At 36.7% G+C, this 19488-nt stretch overlaps 1 long non-coding RNA gene across 1 annotated transcript; it reads right to left on the bottom strand.

Moving 5' to 3' along the window:
• Positions 1-10852: 10852 nt before the first annotated feature.
• On the bottom strand, positions 10853-18708 carry LOC141301151 (uncharacterized). The gene is made up of 4 exons (XR_012342118.1): positions 17896-18708; positions 11240-11356; positions 10983-11134; positions 10853-10908 (listed from the first exon to the last, which is right to left on the bottom strand). It is a non-coding gene; the product is annotated as an uncharacterized lncRNA (long non-coding RNA).
• Between the last annotated feature and the right edge of the window lie 780 nt (positions 18709-19488).

Raw genomic sequence — 19488 nt, 5'->3', positions numbered from 1 at the left:
CGGGGGCCGGAGATAGGGCCCCCCAAAACCCCACACTTTGACCGGCTGTCACTCGGCCGAATCAACATAATGATTTACTCTAATGTATATATATAGTACATTTATAAAAAAAATTATAAAAAATGTAGTCTTTTATAAAACTTATATTAAACAGCTTTGTGCTTTATTTGGCTGGTGGTTAAATATATATATATATATATATATATATATATATATATATATATATATATATATATCCTTTATAGATACAGTTTATAGTCGATACACTAAGGGGACCAACAAAATAAAATATCACCTCATTTTTATTTGTATAATGTTTGAATACTGTACATGAAAATGTAGTGATAAAATATAAAAACAAAGAGAAACATTGCAACTATAAGAAGCAGTCTTCATTTTATGTTGTAGTACTGTTCATTGTGTAATTAACATTTTGTTGTCCTGTTATTTAGCTCTCTTTATCTGGTTTTACTGTTTTTTGTTTTGCTTTGTTTTTTTTGTTTTTTTTTTTAAATAAAGTGCAGTTGAGTTGTCAACCTTGGCTTGTCATCAGTTGATTATTTGTCTTTTATGTGTAGAACATTAAACCTGTATTCAACTTCTTTATGGAAATATGATTCATTGTTTTTCATTTTATTATAAGCTTTTCATTTGACCCTAATGTTACAAGTAGTTGAGTAACATTTGGTGTCTTACATTTTAATAAAACATTAAATAAGTAATATTTTATCATAAATACATACAAAACATAGATAAATATAATTATATAAAATAAATATTATCTATAGCTATATCTAATTAATTTAATATTGAGGTACTATGGAGCTGTACATTAAAATAGAAGCTTAATAATAATATTGAGACCAAAAATGCAATAAAACATGAATATTCTGGTTAAATTTCAACACAACGTTGATTTAGCCAAAAATCACACATTCTTCATAGCAATAATAAGCTTTAATTTGACAGAAAATAGGCTCAACATGGGTAAAATGATGACTTTGACCGGCTATAACTCGGCCGAATAGACGCCGAACCGCACCAAACTCAGGTCGATCCTAGACCTCCTACGCGCCTATCCGACGACACCCACCCCGAGAACCTACCCCTTCGGGGACCAGAGATAGGGCCCGAACCGCCGAACCGCACCAAACTCGGGTCGATCCTAGACCTCCACGGCTCCTATCCGACGACACCCACCACGAGACCCTACCCCTTCGGGCAACAGAAAAATATAGTCTTCATAAAGTCACAAACAGCTTTGTGTTTTATTTGGCTGGTGGTTAAATTTCAACACATGCGTTGATTTAGCCAAAAATCACAAATTCTTCATAACAATAATAAGCTTTAATTTGACAGAAACATCTTTATATAGGCTCAACTTGGGTAAAATGATGATTTTATTGTATTAACAATTAACAAAACACAATTATTTACTCTAAATTCCTATAGTTTGAATACTTATTTTTCTATCTATCTATCTATCTATCTATCTATCTATCTATCTATCTATCTATCTATCTATCTATCTATCTATCTATCTATCTATCTATCTATCTATCTATAGTTTGGTTTGTTTGTTTTGCACGTAGAATAAAATCTGTTATAATATATATATATATATACATATATATATATATATACATATATGTATATATATATATATATATATAGTAATTTTATAAAAATTTATGACACCCAGTCAAGGACATCCAGGGGGTCACTGTTTCCCTTCCTCCCGCACCCCACTCCACTAATTGTGCGCACATGTCACAGTCGTTTCACCCACAGCTGTTCCACATTATCACCACTATTTAAGTCTTCCCTCTCCCTGCATTCTGTCTGTTGGTATTGTAGTCTGATGTCTGTTTTTCTTGTATCCAGTTATCTGTGTTCTAGCCTTTGCCGTGTCTGGTTGTGCCTTTTGTTTTGTTTGTTTGTTTATTGTTTAAATATTAAAAGCACCTCACCTGCATTTGGACCCTGACCTCATTTCTCCACGTGACACGGGGAAGGACATCTGTTCTGAGAAATTAATTTCAAAATTAAAAGGTGTTGTCTTTTTAAAGTTTAAACTCAAGCTTATATATTTATTATTTAATTACTATAAATGTATTAAAATTTAGGATATCAACTCTTACTCATCTACCTGTAACATTAAAAGTTCAAATGAAAAAAAAAAGTTGAATACAGATTTAATGTCCTGCACATTAAAGAAAAAAAAAAAATAAATCAACTGATGACAAGCCAAGGTTGAGAACTCAAGTGAAGTTTATTTTAAAAACAAAACAGTAAAAACAAGTAAACAACTTGGTGAGATTTGGAGAGTCTTGGAGAGATTTGCATATTCAACATACTGATAAATCCAAAATAAGTATTAAAATAAATGATTTTAATGATTTTTTTTATGATGAACTACGAGTAGTGACATGCTTTGTGTAAGTAGTGAATTCTGGAGAGCAGCTGGATGAGGGTCAGATTATTGATTAAAAATCCATCCAGTCTAATTCCAGTCCTTTCCCAGCAAAGGATTTTTTCTTACCACCATAATCATAAAGTAACTCCTCATCTGCCGAAATGTCTCTTACTGCTATAAAGAGCACAACATCCCCTTGATTGTAGACATACAACCTAGGACGTATGTTTGCTCTTTTACTGGAGCGCTGAATCAATTGTCCATAGTTAACAGAGAGAGGGTGGCACTGGCAATTTTTTTCGTGTGCATCAATGCACATGGCCTTGTTCTGTTTGTTCTTATAAAAGAACAAATGTCCCGGCTTTATATCAGGGGAGGAGGCATGAATCGCCAGCCCCTCTTCTCGGCTGACCAGCTGGCCGTGGTAATAAAAAATTACCTCCCCTTTCTGAAAGTCCCTTTTAGCCAAAACAGCAGCACACCCCCTCTCAGGGACGTCCCTGACAGTCAGTCCTTTCCAGCCTTGTCCTCTGATCATTCTCCCAACAAAGTCACTGTCAGGGGCAGAGTCAAGGGAGCCGAAGGGTGTCCACTTCTGGAGGATAACAGAAGCCTGTGGGACATTAGCTGACCAGCCTTGTTTTTCTACCCAGGCCTCCATTTTTGACTGCGAGGGCCGTCGTCGTCCGAAATGTTCTATAAAAACAAGCCGTTGAAAGCATTTAGACATTGTGGGTACAAATACTTTGAGATTTCACTGACCTTTCACATGTGTGGACACTCACCAAAAACATGCTGTTCACTCAGCTTGAGCTGCTCGCTACGCCAGCGGTCATAGCAGTGCCTCTCGTGTTGTCCGCAAATTTGCTGCCGGCATGTCCTTTTTGGAGGAGGCCCGTCCAGAGTCACTGGCCAGGACTGCATTAAAATGGCAACAGCCGTTTGCTCATCCAGCACAGACTCTCGGCTGGTTGATCCAGTAAGCCCTTGCCTGTAAGATCAATGAATGAATGAATAAATTAAAGAAAGAAAGGGCAAATTAGAGACTGCTGACTGAAAAAAATGATTCATTGAATTTACTTAAAATGTTTAAGGTTAGTGGTTGCAATCAATTTATTTGATCTAAATTTAAACAAGCACATTTATTTGGATTTAATAAATTTTATTTAGTTAACTTTTTATTAAAAAATGAGTAATTTCAGCCCAATTTAATTATGCTACTTCCTCTAATATTTTTTCTTCAGAAAGAAAGAAAGAAATTTAATTGAATTTACTAAAAATGTTTAAGGTAAGTGGTTGCAATCAATTTATTTTAGCTACACTTAAATAATTACATTTTGTTGACTAAATTTCAAAATTGTTTTAATCACTTACCTTATTTATTTTTTCTGAATGAGAGGTTCTTAAATGGCTTTGCAAATAACACAACAAGTTTAATGTTTTGAATTTAGTTTTAATGTCATCAAATGTATATTCAGTAACAGTTTCTTTGTATGTACAACAAGTGTTTGGAAGACAAGTGCTTACTTAAAGGGATAGTTCACCCAAAAATGAAAATTTGATCTGCTTACCCCCAATGCATCCAAGATGTAGGTGACTTTGTTTCCTCAGAAAAAATACAAACGAAGATTTTTAATGAAAACCGGTGCAGTCTGCCAGCCTTATCATAGACGTGGATGGGCACCAAACCTTTAAAAGTAAACAAAAACATGCACAGACAAATCCAAATTACACCCTGCGGCGATCGTTTTTTGTGAGAAACTAAACAGTATTTATATAATTTTTTACCGTTGATACACAGCCACGTCCATCTGTCATGTTCTACGCCAGAAGCGCGTGCACATGTGACGTGACTGATGCCAAACTCGTGCTCATGACAGATGGACGTGGCTGTGTATCAAAGGTAAAAAATGATATAAATACTGTTCAGTTTCTCACAAAAACTGATCGTTTCGTGTCTTAAGACATCAATGTATCATCACGAGCCGCAGGGTGTAATTTGGATTTGTCTGTGCATGTTTTTGTTTACTTTTAAAGGTTTGGTGCCCATCCACGTCCATGATAAGGCTGGCAGACTGCACCGGTTTTCATTAAAAATCTTCGTTTGTGTTTTTCTGAGGAAAACAAGTCACCTACATCTTGGATGCATTGGGGGTAAGCAGATAAACATCAAATTTTCATTTTTGGGTGAACTATCCCTTTAACATTGCACATTCACAAAATAAACATTAACAAAAATTCACAAGTGAAAGAGGCCACATTGTTGAGTGCTGACTTTAAACTGCAAAATTAATTAAAAATATGTGGAAACAGGCGACAGTATTTAGTGATTTAACAGTATATAGTATTTATTCAATAGTGAATAAAACAATAGTGCTAAAACTGTTCATATGTCAAGCAACAAACTGCAATTTGTAATGTATTATACAGGTTTGCCCATGGTGATGTTTTCTGGGTCTTTCAAGGAGTCATCTCTTTGACTGTCCTATATTTAAATAAAAAGAAACTGTTATTAGTAGGGTTGGTTATCAACTGATATTTACCAGCCAATATGCACAAAAACACATCAGTGTGTCATCATAAACAGCAGTTTTTTTTTTAGGTTAAAGTAAAAGGAAGCAGATGAGAAAGAAAACTGACAAATCTATACAATCTGGGGTAATTATAGTCCTAAACTATGACATCCCCTTCCCCATCTCTACAATGTTATTGCAGTGTTTATTATGTTTTTAACATTATACTTTTTAAAACAAATGATGCCAAACATATAACATGCTAAAAAAAAATTCACAGCAATAATGATCCAATTATTATTTTTTTTAAAGGGACAGTTTGCCCAAAAATAAATTATGTGATTAGTTAGTTAATTAATTAGATTAATTAATTCACCCTCATGTTGTCCCTAACCTGCAAATAGAACACAAATTCAGATATTTTTAATGAGATCTCTGAGCTTTATAACCCCGCATAGACTGCAACACTACTCAACTGAAATGTTCTTAGGCCAAGAAACACATTAAAGATATTGGCAAAATAGTAGAACATGCAAGAACCATGTTTATAAGCAGAGGAAAACTCACGCATATGTCATTGTAGTCTTGACAATGGAGGCAGGGAGAAGAATTGTTGAATAAAGTTATTTTTGTTTTCTTTGCACATAAAACATTATTCTTGTAGCTCTGTAAAGATACAGTTGAACCACTGATGTCACATAAATGGTTTCACTTATGTCCTTAGTACGTTTTTGGGCCACTTATATTGTTGCCGATGCAAGTCCAGAAACCTCTCAGATTTCATTTGAAAAAATCTTAATTTTTTTGGTTCTGAAGATAAACTAAGGTCTTCTGGTTTTGGAAAGACATATTTTTCATTTTTAGGGCAACTATAAACCTTTTAGTATTTGAAATTTAAGTAGAATTTAAAAAAAAATCCTTTAAGATTTTAAATTCAAGCAGAGACATTTTTGTCTAGACAGTGTATTTGACATCACTGTGTTAAATAATAATACATATGGGAAAGGAAAAGACAATTGATAAATGAATACATATACCTCCTGTAAAATGCCGAAATATTTGACCACTTTCCTCCCAGGAAGACCTCCTTTCTGGAAAACAGCAGTGAGCTGTGGAACATAACATAATATTATATGATACATTTCATTAAAGTCAACTGTTTATTGTAAAATACTTTAATATTAAAAATACTTACTGTGCATATTGCTGGAATAATACAACTTCAGGAAAGTGGCGAACCTGGAATATTCCTTTGGCATCAAGGAAATCGTATGTGTTCACACGCACGTACAGAGAGTCCCTCAAAAGAAACAAAGCACACAATAATTAATATTGTTAGATTAAGACACATTTTACATGCTGCACCATTAAAGCTAGCAAAACGGGGGATGTATTAGTAGTAAAGACATTTACCAGTTTACATTAAAGGAGAAGTTCACTTCCAGAACAAAAATGTACAGATAATTTACTCACTCCCTTGTCATCCAAGATGTTTGTGTATTTCTTTCCTCAGTCGTTAAGAAATCATGTTTCTTGAGAAAGAAAGACACAAACATCTTGGATGACAGGTGTAAGTAAATTTTTGTTCTGGAAGTGAACTTCTCCTTTAAAGTCATCAGTAACACTTTATGCACAAATATGCATTAATTTGCACTTAATTAATGCACAGATAATCACAAGTAAATGTATAATTCATGAGGAACTAAACCATTTATTAATTATTACTACATCAGCAACTAATTAATATTCTATGATTTATAGAATATATAATCAATACATTGTTATTAGTTAAATGTTTTCATAAAGTTTGTATTTACTAATAACTTAAAATTTTATTAACTCATAATATAAAATCATGTGTTAATTACCACAGTGGTCAAAGCTATACGCTTTAACTTCCAGTTGTCTGCTTTAATTACTCATAAGCTAATGGTTTGTAAATTTATCATTATGTTATGACTTTACTTGTTGGGGTACATGATGTATTAATTCTAAATCCACAATTACAAATTACTCAAAAATTATAGTTCCCCTTCAGTCGAATCACTTCGATGTTACATTGGGATCTTGCTTAAGAGACCAATCATCTCTGAGCCTTATTCCAGAAAAAAAAAAACCTTCTACAGAGTTCTTCGGAGTTCATGCTCCCTCCCGCTGGCGTGCTGCCAAAACTAAAAGTGTTTCAAAAGAGCATTGTTTGGCAGCCTCCAGCGTGGTCCTGCGGGCTGCCGTTTTCACGGCATCAAGAAGCCTTTTTGCATTCCGCGGCTCCTCCCTAGGCAAACCGGGATCACAAAAGAGCAATTTCTCATGGCTGTTAAGACGTTCTTTTCAGAATGGCTTTTCGGCCGTGCGTTTCTGGGTGTGGTACTTTCCTCTCCTCATCGGACGGACATGAATGCTGCCTCACGTGTTTGGGCTTCGAGCACGCTGAAGCGGCGTTCACGGATGGTTCATGCCCACACTGTGAGAGCATGACCATGGCCATGCTGAAGTCCCGCGGCTCGTTTGCGAGCCGGCTCCCCCCGCCTTCCTCCCGCGGTCGGTCGTTAAGCCGTCAATGCTTTTCGGCCACCGCGGCGAGGTCCGGGGGGGACATCCAAGTCACGGGAGAGAACGTACCGCCGGCCCATAAAGCCCTGCGGACTTCTCTATCTCAGCATGGCACCTCTCTAACAGACATTTGCAGAGCTGCGGGTTGGACTACACCCAACACCTTCACTACGTTCTACAATCTCCGCGTAGAGGCCGTATCCTCCTGTGTCTTAACATAGACATCAGGTAAATGGGAGATCGGCTGGTGCCGGCTTGCTGCGCCATTCCTACGGGATCCGTACGCCATTTCCCAGCTGTTCCCTCTGGCGAACCTGGGTCCTCCATGCCCCGCAGTCAGCCTAGAGCGGAGTAGTTTCTGACTGTGCTCCTGCCGGGTCTCCTTCGCCCTGCAAGGTTGTGGCAACATGTCTCAGTATTTTTTCCCTCGTTCAGCCAGAAGGCCTTGGTTTCCCTCGTGTATCCCTAGACTTCTATTGATATATTGAATTACTCTGATTCCACATGTAAAATGATCTCATGTGCTCCGCCCCCCAACCCCTGCTTCAGTACAACTGGCATCCCTGTGGGGTACCCTACTTGGCCCCCAGGGCGTTGGGAAGGTTACGTTCATATCCGCCTGCAGACACGTCCGCCTGTCTGCACGTGGTGTTGTGCGTTACGCGGCGTCAGGGTCGTGGCCTGTTCCATGGGTCTAAGTTCCCAATGTAACGTCGAAGTGATTCGACTGAAGGGGAACGTCTAGGTTACGTAGGTAACCCTCGTTCCCTGAAGGAGGGAACGGAGACGTTACATTCCCCTGCCACGCCCCTGGCGTCGCGCTGACGCCGGCTCGATCGGCTCCTCAGCAAAAACCTGAATGAGTGGTGCGCGCCGCCATCTTATATACCCGTATGTACGGGGGTGTGGCTGGCACGCACACACCACTCGCCAATTTTATTGGCCTTTTGAATAAGGCTCAGAGATGATTGGTCTCTCAAGCAAGATCCCAATGTTACGTCTCCATTCCCTCCTTCAGGGAACGAGGGTTACCTACGTAACATAGACGTTCTGTGCCTCATAACTATCATAATCTTTGCAGATAATTAGCTAATGATTAATTAAAGCAGACAATTGGAAGTTGAAATGCTATGGCTTCAACCCATTGTGGTAATTAACACATGAATTTACACTATTAGTTAATAAAATAAGTTATTAGGGAGTAAATACACTATGACACATTTAACTAAAAACAATTTATTGATTACTTAATCTATGAATCAGTTAAGTATTAACTCATGATTATCCCTGCATTAGTTAAGCATGAGTTAATGCATATTTGTACACCTGTATTGTAAAGCATTACCAAGTCATCTGTATACTGTAATGAGTAGTGATTAGTAAAATAAAATTACTTACTGTGCAAATCATTAAAATAATAACATTTAAGGAAAACTACCTTAAGTCACACCATGGGAACCTGGAAACTTCCTTTGGGATCAAGAAAATGGTATGTGTCCTAGTCACAGGAACATGCAGAGAGTCCCTCAAATGAAAGTAAAAACACAATAATTATTATTGTTATTTTAAGACAGTTTACATGCTGCACCATTAAAGCTAACAAAAAGGGGCATGTTCACATGATTACAATTGTGAACATGTGTCACCAAAACATTCAGAAATCCAATGTTATATTGTGAGATTTATCGACAGGAACTAACTGGAAATTCCCCACATAACTTATATACCTTCGTCCATTTTTTAACTTTCCATTATGAGTCATATTTGGATTTCGATGTGATGGCGTCCAGTTTGAACGAAACACATCTATATACAGCATACATCTAACGGCGCATTTTAGGCTTATAAAACTACTTTTCATCCAAAAATATCTTAAAAGTACATTCCGTCACATAAAAAAGTAATATTTGTTTTATTTGTGTAAGTTATATGCATGGGCGTAAATTTCATTTAACAGTAGAAATATAAAATTTCTCATGAGCAATTTTTGAAGGGGACACAAAATAATACAGTCAAATTGTACTTATAAAGATACACAACAATAAAAACAAGGAATTAAAAAAAGGTTTAAAATTTTATTTAAAGTGAGGTCAGCTCGGACGTAAAACAGTGCTCATTTAGAAAATGCACAGCTAAATGAAATTATTCACAGTCGTGACGAGCGGGCCTCGAACCCGGGTCTGTTTGGCTGGACCCACTAACAGTGGCCTCTGTTGATCAATATTCTATTTGTGGCCATTAATGTTGAGTTAACATTATGCCAAGTCGTCAAAAATAAAACAATGCATGGGAAACGGCTTTGGCGTGTTAGTTGCAGTGCATTATGCAACAAGCTATGGTAAACAAACTAACGTTAACTAGATAAGTAATATTTTAATCGCTAATATTGCAGATTCATGGAAAATTACATCGGTAATAAGCATTTGTGTCGCAACCAATTTATGAATGAGTCTGCATCAACTACATTAAAGAGAATCGCTTTATTTAAAGTTAATAAAATACCCTACTTACTAGTTCAACATTAATTGAGCCGCAGCCACACACCTGACTCGTGTGTAGAGCAGGCAGTGGGCCAAACCACTGTGAGGAAGGGGAGGGGAAACTCAACTGTTTCTAAATGCATTTTTTGCGGGGGTTTTTTTTACTTACACGAGTATTTTAGGTATACATACATATATTTTCACAAGAGAGAGTGCTTTTTTTTATACAAATTTTTTTCAGAGGGGGGGGACAACCCTCGGATGGGGGGGGGGGGCATATCCCCCCCGGGATTTACGCCCATGGTTATATGTGATCGTTGGTCGCTGTGGAATTTATCTCAAAGACTCGTTCTGCAGATATTATTTATACAGCGAAAAAACTTTTTACAATAATAAAACAGTGCTAAACTACATTATTACTCACATAAATATTACTCACCTTGTAAATCGACTTAATGATGAAAACTCCAGCTCCGGAATAAAAAGTTCCCACCGTGAACCTGAGTCATGACCAACTCCTTATAGCGCCATGGAGAATGTGCATTTGTGAAAATTTACTTAATATTTAATATTTATACTTAATAAAACAATTTATACTTATTATTTAAAATCAAAAACTAAATTTTAATTATTTAAATTAGCAAAATTTATTTATGCTTAATTTAACTGGGCCATAATAATTTTTTTCAGTGTAGCAAATGTAAGAATAAGAATCGTTCATTAGATGTCAGATTGCGTACCGTGGGGTTTTCTAGCAAGCTGTTCAACCACTCTTTGGGCCAGAAATGCATCTGCCGGAGTTCTCATCCTGTAGTGTTTTTCGGCCGTTTCTGGTGTGTGGCCCAAGAGCCGTGCCACTGCATTCCTCTCCACCTCCTTCAGATTTTTGGCAGCTGTCTCAGCTGCTCTACATGCATAGCCACAGGACACACTGGGGACATTATATCTACAACACAGAGCCTCATAAGTATACAGACCAGAATAAAAAGAAAAGATATAGATATCTATAATATCACTTACTTGTCATGCAGTCGTTTCAAGTCGTTGGAGGGGTTGTAGATTGGCCTGTCAGTGCTTGAAACAAAGAATGAGCTGACTGCTTCTGTATCATCAGCAGAGCCGTTTTCTTTTAGCATTACTGGCCGCACCTCGTTGAAGTATTTGTCGAACCACTGGTCTCAGAAGAAAAAAAAAACACAATGTCTCTGTCATCTTTTATGCCTTTCCCATAATATATTTAATTTGCTGTTATGGAGTAATTTCAACTATAAACTTACACTTTCCTGCTCGTCTGACAATGGCACTTCTGCAACTTGTGATGCTGCCCTTTTATGCTCTTTTACGGCAATTGAAACACCATTGTCCCCTCGTTTTCTCCCCAGCCATTCTTCAACCTGCAAATGGACAGTCGTGCACGTTTAATGAGGAGCATCACAAATATTCAAAAGGTAAATGACATAAAGCATAATGTGAATAAATAAAAAATGTGAATAAAATAAAAGGAGACTGGAACAAAAAATAAAAATACTCACTGTCATGTTTGTGACGACTCCGGGCCACTGAAGTAGCTTCAGTATAATTTAAAATGTATTATTAAGAGGATAAGCCCCTTGAGATGAATCATCTCGTTTTCGAGGGGGTCCTCAATGTACACAAATATATACAAACATGGCAGATACAGCAGTGCAGTAATGAAACTGCATCAATGCAGTAAAACAACAATACAATAAAGTAAATACAAAAACAAGACAACACAACAATTCACACACACACACACACACACACACACACACACACACACACACACACACACACACACACACACACACACTTACACAAACTCTCAAAAAGCTGTCTGACCACCCAACAATTTGCATCTTTCACATTTTTAATGTTACAGAAGTTATTTAACAATATTGCATTAATCTTATACTGAAATACAATATTTAACCATATACAAACAAAAATCAGAAACAAATACAAGTATTCTGTAAGTAATGTACAAGAGAATTTCTAAACAAATAAAAGGAAGTTAAGGATCGAATAGAAGCTGGCAAATTATTCCAATCACAAGGTGCTTTATATTTAAATGAAAATCTGCCACTTTCTTTATTAATTCTAGGAACAACAAAAAAAAATATTTGATCATCATGGAGTAAATTATAAGAAGAGCTGACTGGAATTAAATATTGTTTCAAATAATCAGAATAACTAAAGTGAATGCACTTGTAAATAACCAATAACCAATGAAAATGACATCTAGAGGATGGAGTAAACCAGGACAATCGGTGATACATAAGACAGGGATGAGTTCTTAAAGGACAATGGAGAATAAACCTGCACAGACTGTTATAAACAGCATTAAGAGGCTGAACATTAGTGGCTGTGGTATTTAGATTAATAATATCACTATAATCAAGAATTGGAAGTAATAATTGAGAAACATTTTTTTATGAACAGAAAAATTAAAACAACTAATTGATTGATAAAGTATTTTTAAACGATAAGTAATGTTTATTTATAATCGAATGTATATGAGTATTGAATGAAAGATTAGAGTCAAGCCAAAGACCAAGATATTTAATTTGCCTAACAGGCTCAAGTGGTAACGAGTCCTTAAATTTAAGATTAAGATCATTAGGAACCCGAGATCTGCTCGTTTTGTGAAATAACATAGAATACGATTTAGTTTTGTTGAGTACTAGTTTATTAGACTGCAACCAACACAGAACTTTGTCAACATCAAACTGTAGAGAATTATGAATTGCAGTGATATTTGAGTTGGAATAATAAATCACAGTATCATCAGTGCAGGTAAGAGGAAGATCATTAATGAAAATAGGAAACAAAAGAGGCCCAAGAGAAGAACCTTGAGGTACACCTCTCTCTAAAGTTCTAAAATCTGAGGAACTGCCTCTAAAAGAAATACATTGTTGACGATGATGAAGATAAACCAGAGAAGAGAAGTCTTGGGAGATAACCATGTTTCAGGAATTATGATAAGAATTATTATTATCAGGGCCCGAGCCCAGAATGTTTTTCTAAGAATTATTATTATTATTATTATTTTTCGTCAACGTTTTGGGGGGTTTCGGGGCCCTTAACATGCTAAAAAACTGCGGGACAGAGACTGGTACCTGGGCGTGGAATTTTGAGGGCCATATAGCACACATACTTGCACGTACACATATGAAACTCGGTACACCTATAGAACTCACCAAGCTGAACAATTTTTGCGCAGCATGTCATTAGCTCATCCCGAAAGGAAGTTGATTATTCAGAGTTTTGTGCAAAACACATTTTTTTGAATTTGATATACTTGTTCCAGGTTTTTTACCCGAATGCCACCAAACTCTGTCAACATGATCTAGAGACATTGGGGATGAAAAATTGTGAGGGGATTTTTGATATTTCGAACGGTTTGGCTGTGGCGAGGCTTTGAAATTATGGCGAGAAATTAGAAAAAGGAAGTGCCTAATAACTTTTGCATACTTTGTCTGATTGTGATCAAACTTAAGAAGTTTCTTTGTTGTATGATGCCGATCACATAAATGTGACTATTAAGAGACAAAGTTATAGCGCCACCAACTGTCGGCAGGAAGCGTGTCTCGATTAAAAATGCTTTGAAATAACATGGTTGCTATTACCCGATTTGCTTCAAACTTCATCAGAATAATGTCAAAACACAGCCGATGCGAATCTGTGAAGGGGTCAATGATATGTTACATACTGTTGCCATGGCAACGTGTCAAACTTTAACTTTCCTTTCCTTTCCTTTGTTTTGGGGGTACTTAATTTGCTTAGAATTTCATGAAACTCAACACACACATCAGTATTAATGACAGTTAGACAGTGGCAAAAGCTCATAAATAGGCGTGGAGGAGGCACTCAATAGTGCCACCTTTTGACAAAAGTTGGGGGGTTAGTTTTATCTACAGTCACTAAACTCTGGACATATATTGATCTCGTCAATCTGGACAACTTTCTAATTTACACTCATTAGCTACGACCAACAGGAAGCCAGCTATTTAGATTTGAATGTGGATTGTTTGGAAAAATCAAGCTGTAAATAAAATCATACTAAACAAAACATAAACAAGTAGTTCACACCAAACTTTGTCAACATGATAAGAATATACTCAAAATGCTAAATTGTGAGAGGATTTGGGATATCTTGAACGGTGTTGATGTGGTGATTTTTTTAAAGTCACAGTAAAAAAAAGTTACATTAATTTTCATATATCTTTAAAGTGCATTATGCTAACTCTTCAAAACTTTGTATATATGAAGAACAAAACATTCTTGGGAAACACGCATGGTATCAAAATTTTATCATGCTCAGAGGCCCAAAAACAATAAAGGAACACACAAATAATATAGTCAAATGAAGACTGTAATACGATGTTTGACCACCGGAGGTGTCTTGTATGATAAGGAATATTTTTACCTCCAATCCTGTTCTGCTCATTCTCAGTGTATAAGAATGAAAGTAATGCATAGAATCATTTGTTATGTACTGTACTGTCAGAATACTTTTACATAATTATTATATAAATGCTTAAAAGAGCATTAAAATAATTTTTTAATTTTTAAAGAAAAATTGTGAAATGTTGGGGGGTTAGTTTTGCCTACAGTCACCAAACTCGGTACATTTATTGGTCTCATCAATCACTCATTACACTCATTATCTATGATAAACAGGAAGTTGGCTATATTTATTTGAATGTGGATTTTTTTGAAAAATCAGGCCGTGGAATTTTAAATGCTTCTCTCTGGAAAACCAAGCAGTTCACACCAAACTTTGTCAACATGATGTCAAGATACTGAAGATGCTAAATTGTGAGCGGATTTGGGATACCTTGAACGGTGTTGACGCGGTGATTTTTTTAAAGTCACAGTAAAGTTTTTATATATCTTTAAAGTGCATTATCCCAACTCTTCTAAACTTTTTACATATGAAGAATAAATACATTTTAGGAAATACACTTAGTATCAAAATTTGATCATGCTCAGAGGCCCCAAAAATATTACAACCATCACATTAATAATATAGTCAGATGAAGAATATAATACCAGGTATGACCACCAGAGGTCATAGAACAATCAGTCGTTATGTACTGTACTGTCAGAATACTTTTACATAATGATTATATAAATGCTTAAAGAGCATTAAAATCAATTTTTACATTTTTAAAGAAAAATCAATAAATGTTTGATTTGTCTCTCACTGATAGGATAAGACTTTTTTAAATCAATGAATGTTTTATATGTCTCTCACTGATAGAATAAGATTTTTTTGGAGTCCGACCATTTACTGCTCAGTACAATTAATTAGAATAAGAAACAAATACATAAAAATTGTTAATTTGTACTAATATAATTATCTTACAAATGCTTATAGATCATTAACATAATATTTAAAAATGAACTAACAATAAACAATTTATTTTAACAGAATCATAGAATAGCATAGAATCAGTTGTTATGTTCTGTACTGTCAGAATACTTTTACATAGTTATATAAATGCTTAAAGAGCATTAAAATCATTTATTAATTTTTAAAGAAAAATCACAAAATGTTTTATTTGCCTCTCACTGATAGGATAAGATTTTTGTAGCTTATTTATTGAAGAAGCAGGACAACCACCTAGTAGTGAATTACAATAGTCCAGTCTAGACGTGAATGCATGAACTAACTTTTCTGCATCAGAGACAGGCAACATGTTCCGTAGCTTAGCAATGTTTCTAAGATGGAAGAATGCTGTTTTTGTAACATAGGAAATATGATTTTCAAAAGACAGGTTGCTGTCTAATATAACACCCAGATTTTTGACTGTAGAGGAAATAACAGTACATCCGTCTAGTTGCAAATTGCAGTTTAAGAGATTCTGTGTACTGTTTTTTGGTCCAATAAGTAATATCTCGGTCTTATCTGAATTTAATAGTAGAAAATTATTGGTCATCCAGTCTTTCACATTTTTAACACACTCTGTTAACTTGCTAAGTTAGAAGTTTCATCTGGTCTTGTTAAAATATATAGTTGAGTATCATCAGCATAACAATGGAAACTAATCCCATATTTCCTAATAATATTACCGAGGGGTAACATGTAAATTGAAAATAGTAGAGGACCTAGGACAGATCCTTGTGGCACTCCATACTTTACTGGTGATAGTTGCGATGACTCCCCGTTTAAATAAACAAAGTGATAGCGATCGGACAGGTATGATCTGAACCATCTTAAAGCCTGCCCTTGAATAGCTTTGCAATCGATCTACGAGTATGTCATGATCTATAGTGTCGAACGCAGCACTAATATCAAGTAAAACTGGCAATGAGACACAGCCTTGATCTGAGGCAAGTAGCAAGTCGTTTGTGATTTTTACAAGTGCAGTTTCTGTGCTATGATGGGGCCTGAAACCTGACTGAAATTCTACAAAGATATTATTATTTTGCAAGAAGGAGCACAATTGAGCAGACACAACTTTTTCTAGAATTTTAGACATAAATGGAAGATTAGAAATGGGTCTGTAATTTGCCAGTTCACTAGGGTCTAGCTGTGGTTTCTTAATAAGAGGTTTAATAACCGCTAGTTTGAATGGTTTTGGGACATGACCTAAAGATAACGATGAGTTAACAATATTAAGAAGCGGTACTTCTGCTACAGGTAACAACTATTTTAGTAGTTTAGTGGGTACAGGGTCTAATAGGCATGTTGTTGGTTTAGATGTGGTGATAAGTTTATTTAATTCTTCCTGTTCTAAAGTTGTAAAGCACTGCAGTTTTTCTTCGGGTGTAATGACTAATACTGAAGTATCAGTTGCTGTTGTATCTATATTAGTTATTGTATTTCTAATGTTGTCTATTTTATCAGTAAAGAAATTCATAAAGTCGTTACTATTAAACTGTGCAGGAATATTCAGGTCAGGAGGTGTTTGATTATTTGTTAATCTAGCCACTGTGCTAAATAAAAACCTTGGATTGTTTTGGTTTTTTTCTATGAGTTGGTGGATATACTCGGCTCTAGCAACTTTTAAAGCCCGTCTATAGCTGGACATACTGTTTTTCCATGCAATTCTAAAAACTTCTAAGTTAGTTTTTCTCCAGTAACATCATCGCTTTGAGGTACGATATCTATATTAGTTAGATCAAGTCTGTGCGATATAATTAGATCTAGTGTATGATTAAAACGATGAGTGGGCCCAGTGACATTTTGTTTGACTCCAAAAGAGTTTATCAGGTCAGTAAATGCAAGTCCTAACGCATCATTTGTATTATCAACATGAATGTTAAAATCTCCAACAATTAATGCTTTATCAAAATTAACCAATAGGTCAGAAAGGAAATCTGCAAATTCATTTAGGAAATTTGTATACGGCCCTGGAGTTCTATACACAGTAGCCAGAGCAAGAGATAGGAGAGGTTTATTTTGCATATCTGACAGAGTGACATTAAGTAGGAGTACTTCAAATGAATTAAACCTGTACCCTGTTTTCTGGGTAACATTGAAAATATCACTATATATTGTTGCAACACCACCGCCACGACCAATCTGACGGGGCTCATGCTTATAACAGTAGTTTGGCGGAGTAGACTCATTCAGACCAATATAATCGTTTGGTTTTAGCCAAGTTTCAGTCAAGCAGAGTACATCAAAACTATTATCTGTGATTATTTCATTTACAATAAGTGCTTTGGGTGCGAGTGATCTAATGTTTAGGAGCCCAAGCTTTAAAAATAGTTTTTGTTCATTTATTGTGCATTTTTCTGGTTTAATCAAGATTAAATTTTTTCTAGATCCTGCATTAAATTTTTGTTTTGACCTCACTATTCGAGGAACAGACACAGTCTTTATAGATTGGACAGCACCAATACTATCGTTTAAATGTGCATAACAAAAGCCATCATCACAACTATTTGAAGATATGCTTACTAGTCAAATGGAGCGCAGCGTCCTGGAGATGTTGTCCGACAGGAGTTCTGCTCCGACTCTGCTGGGGTGCAGGCCATCAGCGCGGTAAAGCCTAGGACGCTCCCAAAAAAGATTCCAATTATTAACAAAGAGCAGTTTCTGTTCTTTACACCATGACAACAACCATTCATTTAGAGCAAAAAGTCTACTGAACCTTTCGTGTTCACGTCGATACGTGGGAAGCGGTCCTGACACGATGATTCTCGTCGCGGGCGATGTACTGCGTACTGTCTCGATCAGGCTCCTGAAATCCCTCTTAAAGACCTCCGTCTGCCGCAGCCTGACATCCTTCACCCCCGCGTGCAGGATGATTTCACCGACGCTCACATCATCCTTCAAGATGGCAGGTATCTCTGAAGAGACATCGAGAACGCGAGCACCAGGGAAACAGTGAGTGTGCACTTTACCGTTAGCAAAGTTAGCACGAACGTACCGGACAATGGAGTCTCCGATGATCACAGCGTCGCGTTCCGTCTCGCGGAGGGGAGCGAAGCAGTTCCGGGTGGAGATCTCGAAGACCGGAGGCGGCGGAGGGGGGAGGTCCTCACCCGGGGTCTGGCTCGCGTCTTACGCTGCTGCTGCACCCAGGGTCCGTGGTGTCCCGGCGGAGTGAGTGACATCTGGGAGGATCGCGTCCTGGGTGCACCGGACCTGTGCAGAAAATCATATGGAGTAGAGGTAATGGGAGTGTTTTTCTGTCCCGCAGCTCGATCTGCCTGGTCAGCAACCCCTGGATCTGCTTCTCCACGGCCTCCAGCTCCACTGAACGTGTCTTCACCTGCACTCAAAGGTAGACACAAATTCGCCATTAAAGCAATTCATACACATATAGACCTCATCGGGCTGAACAACTTTCGTGCTCAAAGTCTGTGCTTCGCCCAATAGGAAGTCAGCTATTCAGGGATGTCTAAAAAGTGCATGCAATGGAATTTGATATACTCCTCCTAGGCCTTTCCACCGATGGCCACCAAACTCGGGGTCAGCATGATCTCAAGACATTGGGGACGCTAAATTGCCAGGGGAATTTTGATATTTCGAACGGTTTGGCCGTGGCGGGGCGACAAAGTTATGGCGAGAATTGAGAAACTGGATGTGTCTAATAACTTTAACACACTTTGTCTGATTTTGACCAAACTTCAGCAGTTTGTTCATTGTATGATGCTGATCACAGAGATGTGACTATTATGAGTCAAAGTTATAGCACGTTTTCTAAATGCTTTTAAATCAGCCTCTTAATTTTACTCAATTTGCTTCAAACTTCATCCCAATAATGTCGAAACACGGCCGATGAGAATCTGTGAAGGGCTTTATCGATAACTTTTATCATGTTGCCATGGCAACATGTCAAATTTTAACTTTAACTTTTTGTGTTTTTGAGCCACTCTAAATACTTAGAATTTCATGAAACTCAACACACACATCTGTATTAATGATATTTAGACACTGATAACAGCCCATAAATAGGCGTGGAGGAGGCACTCTATAGCGCCACCTTTTGACAAAAGTTGGGGGTTTAGTTTTGTCTACAGTCACCAAACTCAGTACACATATTGA

This window comes from Garra rufa, chromosome 25, assembly GCF_049309525.1.
Source record: "Garra rufa chromosome 25, GarRuf1.0, whole genome shotgun sequence".
NCBI classification, from domain to species: Eukaryota; Metazoa; Chordata; class Actinopteri; order Cypriniformes; family Cyprinidae; genus Garra; species Garra rufa.
Note: the sequence above shows the minus strand (reverse complement) of the source record. Positions and strands in the feature narration are given on the sequence as shown.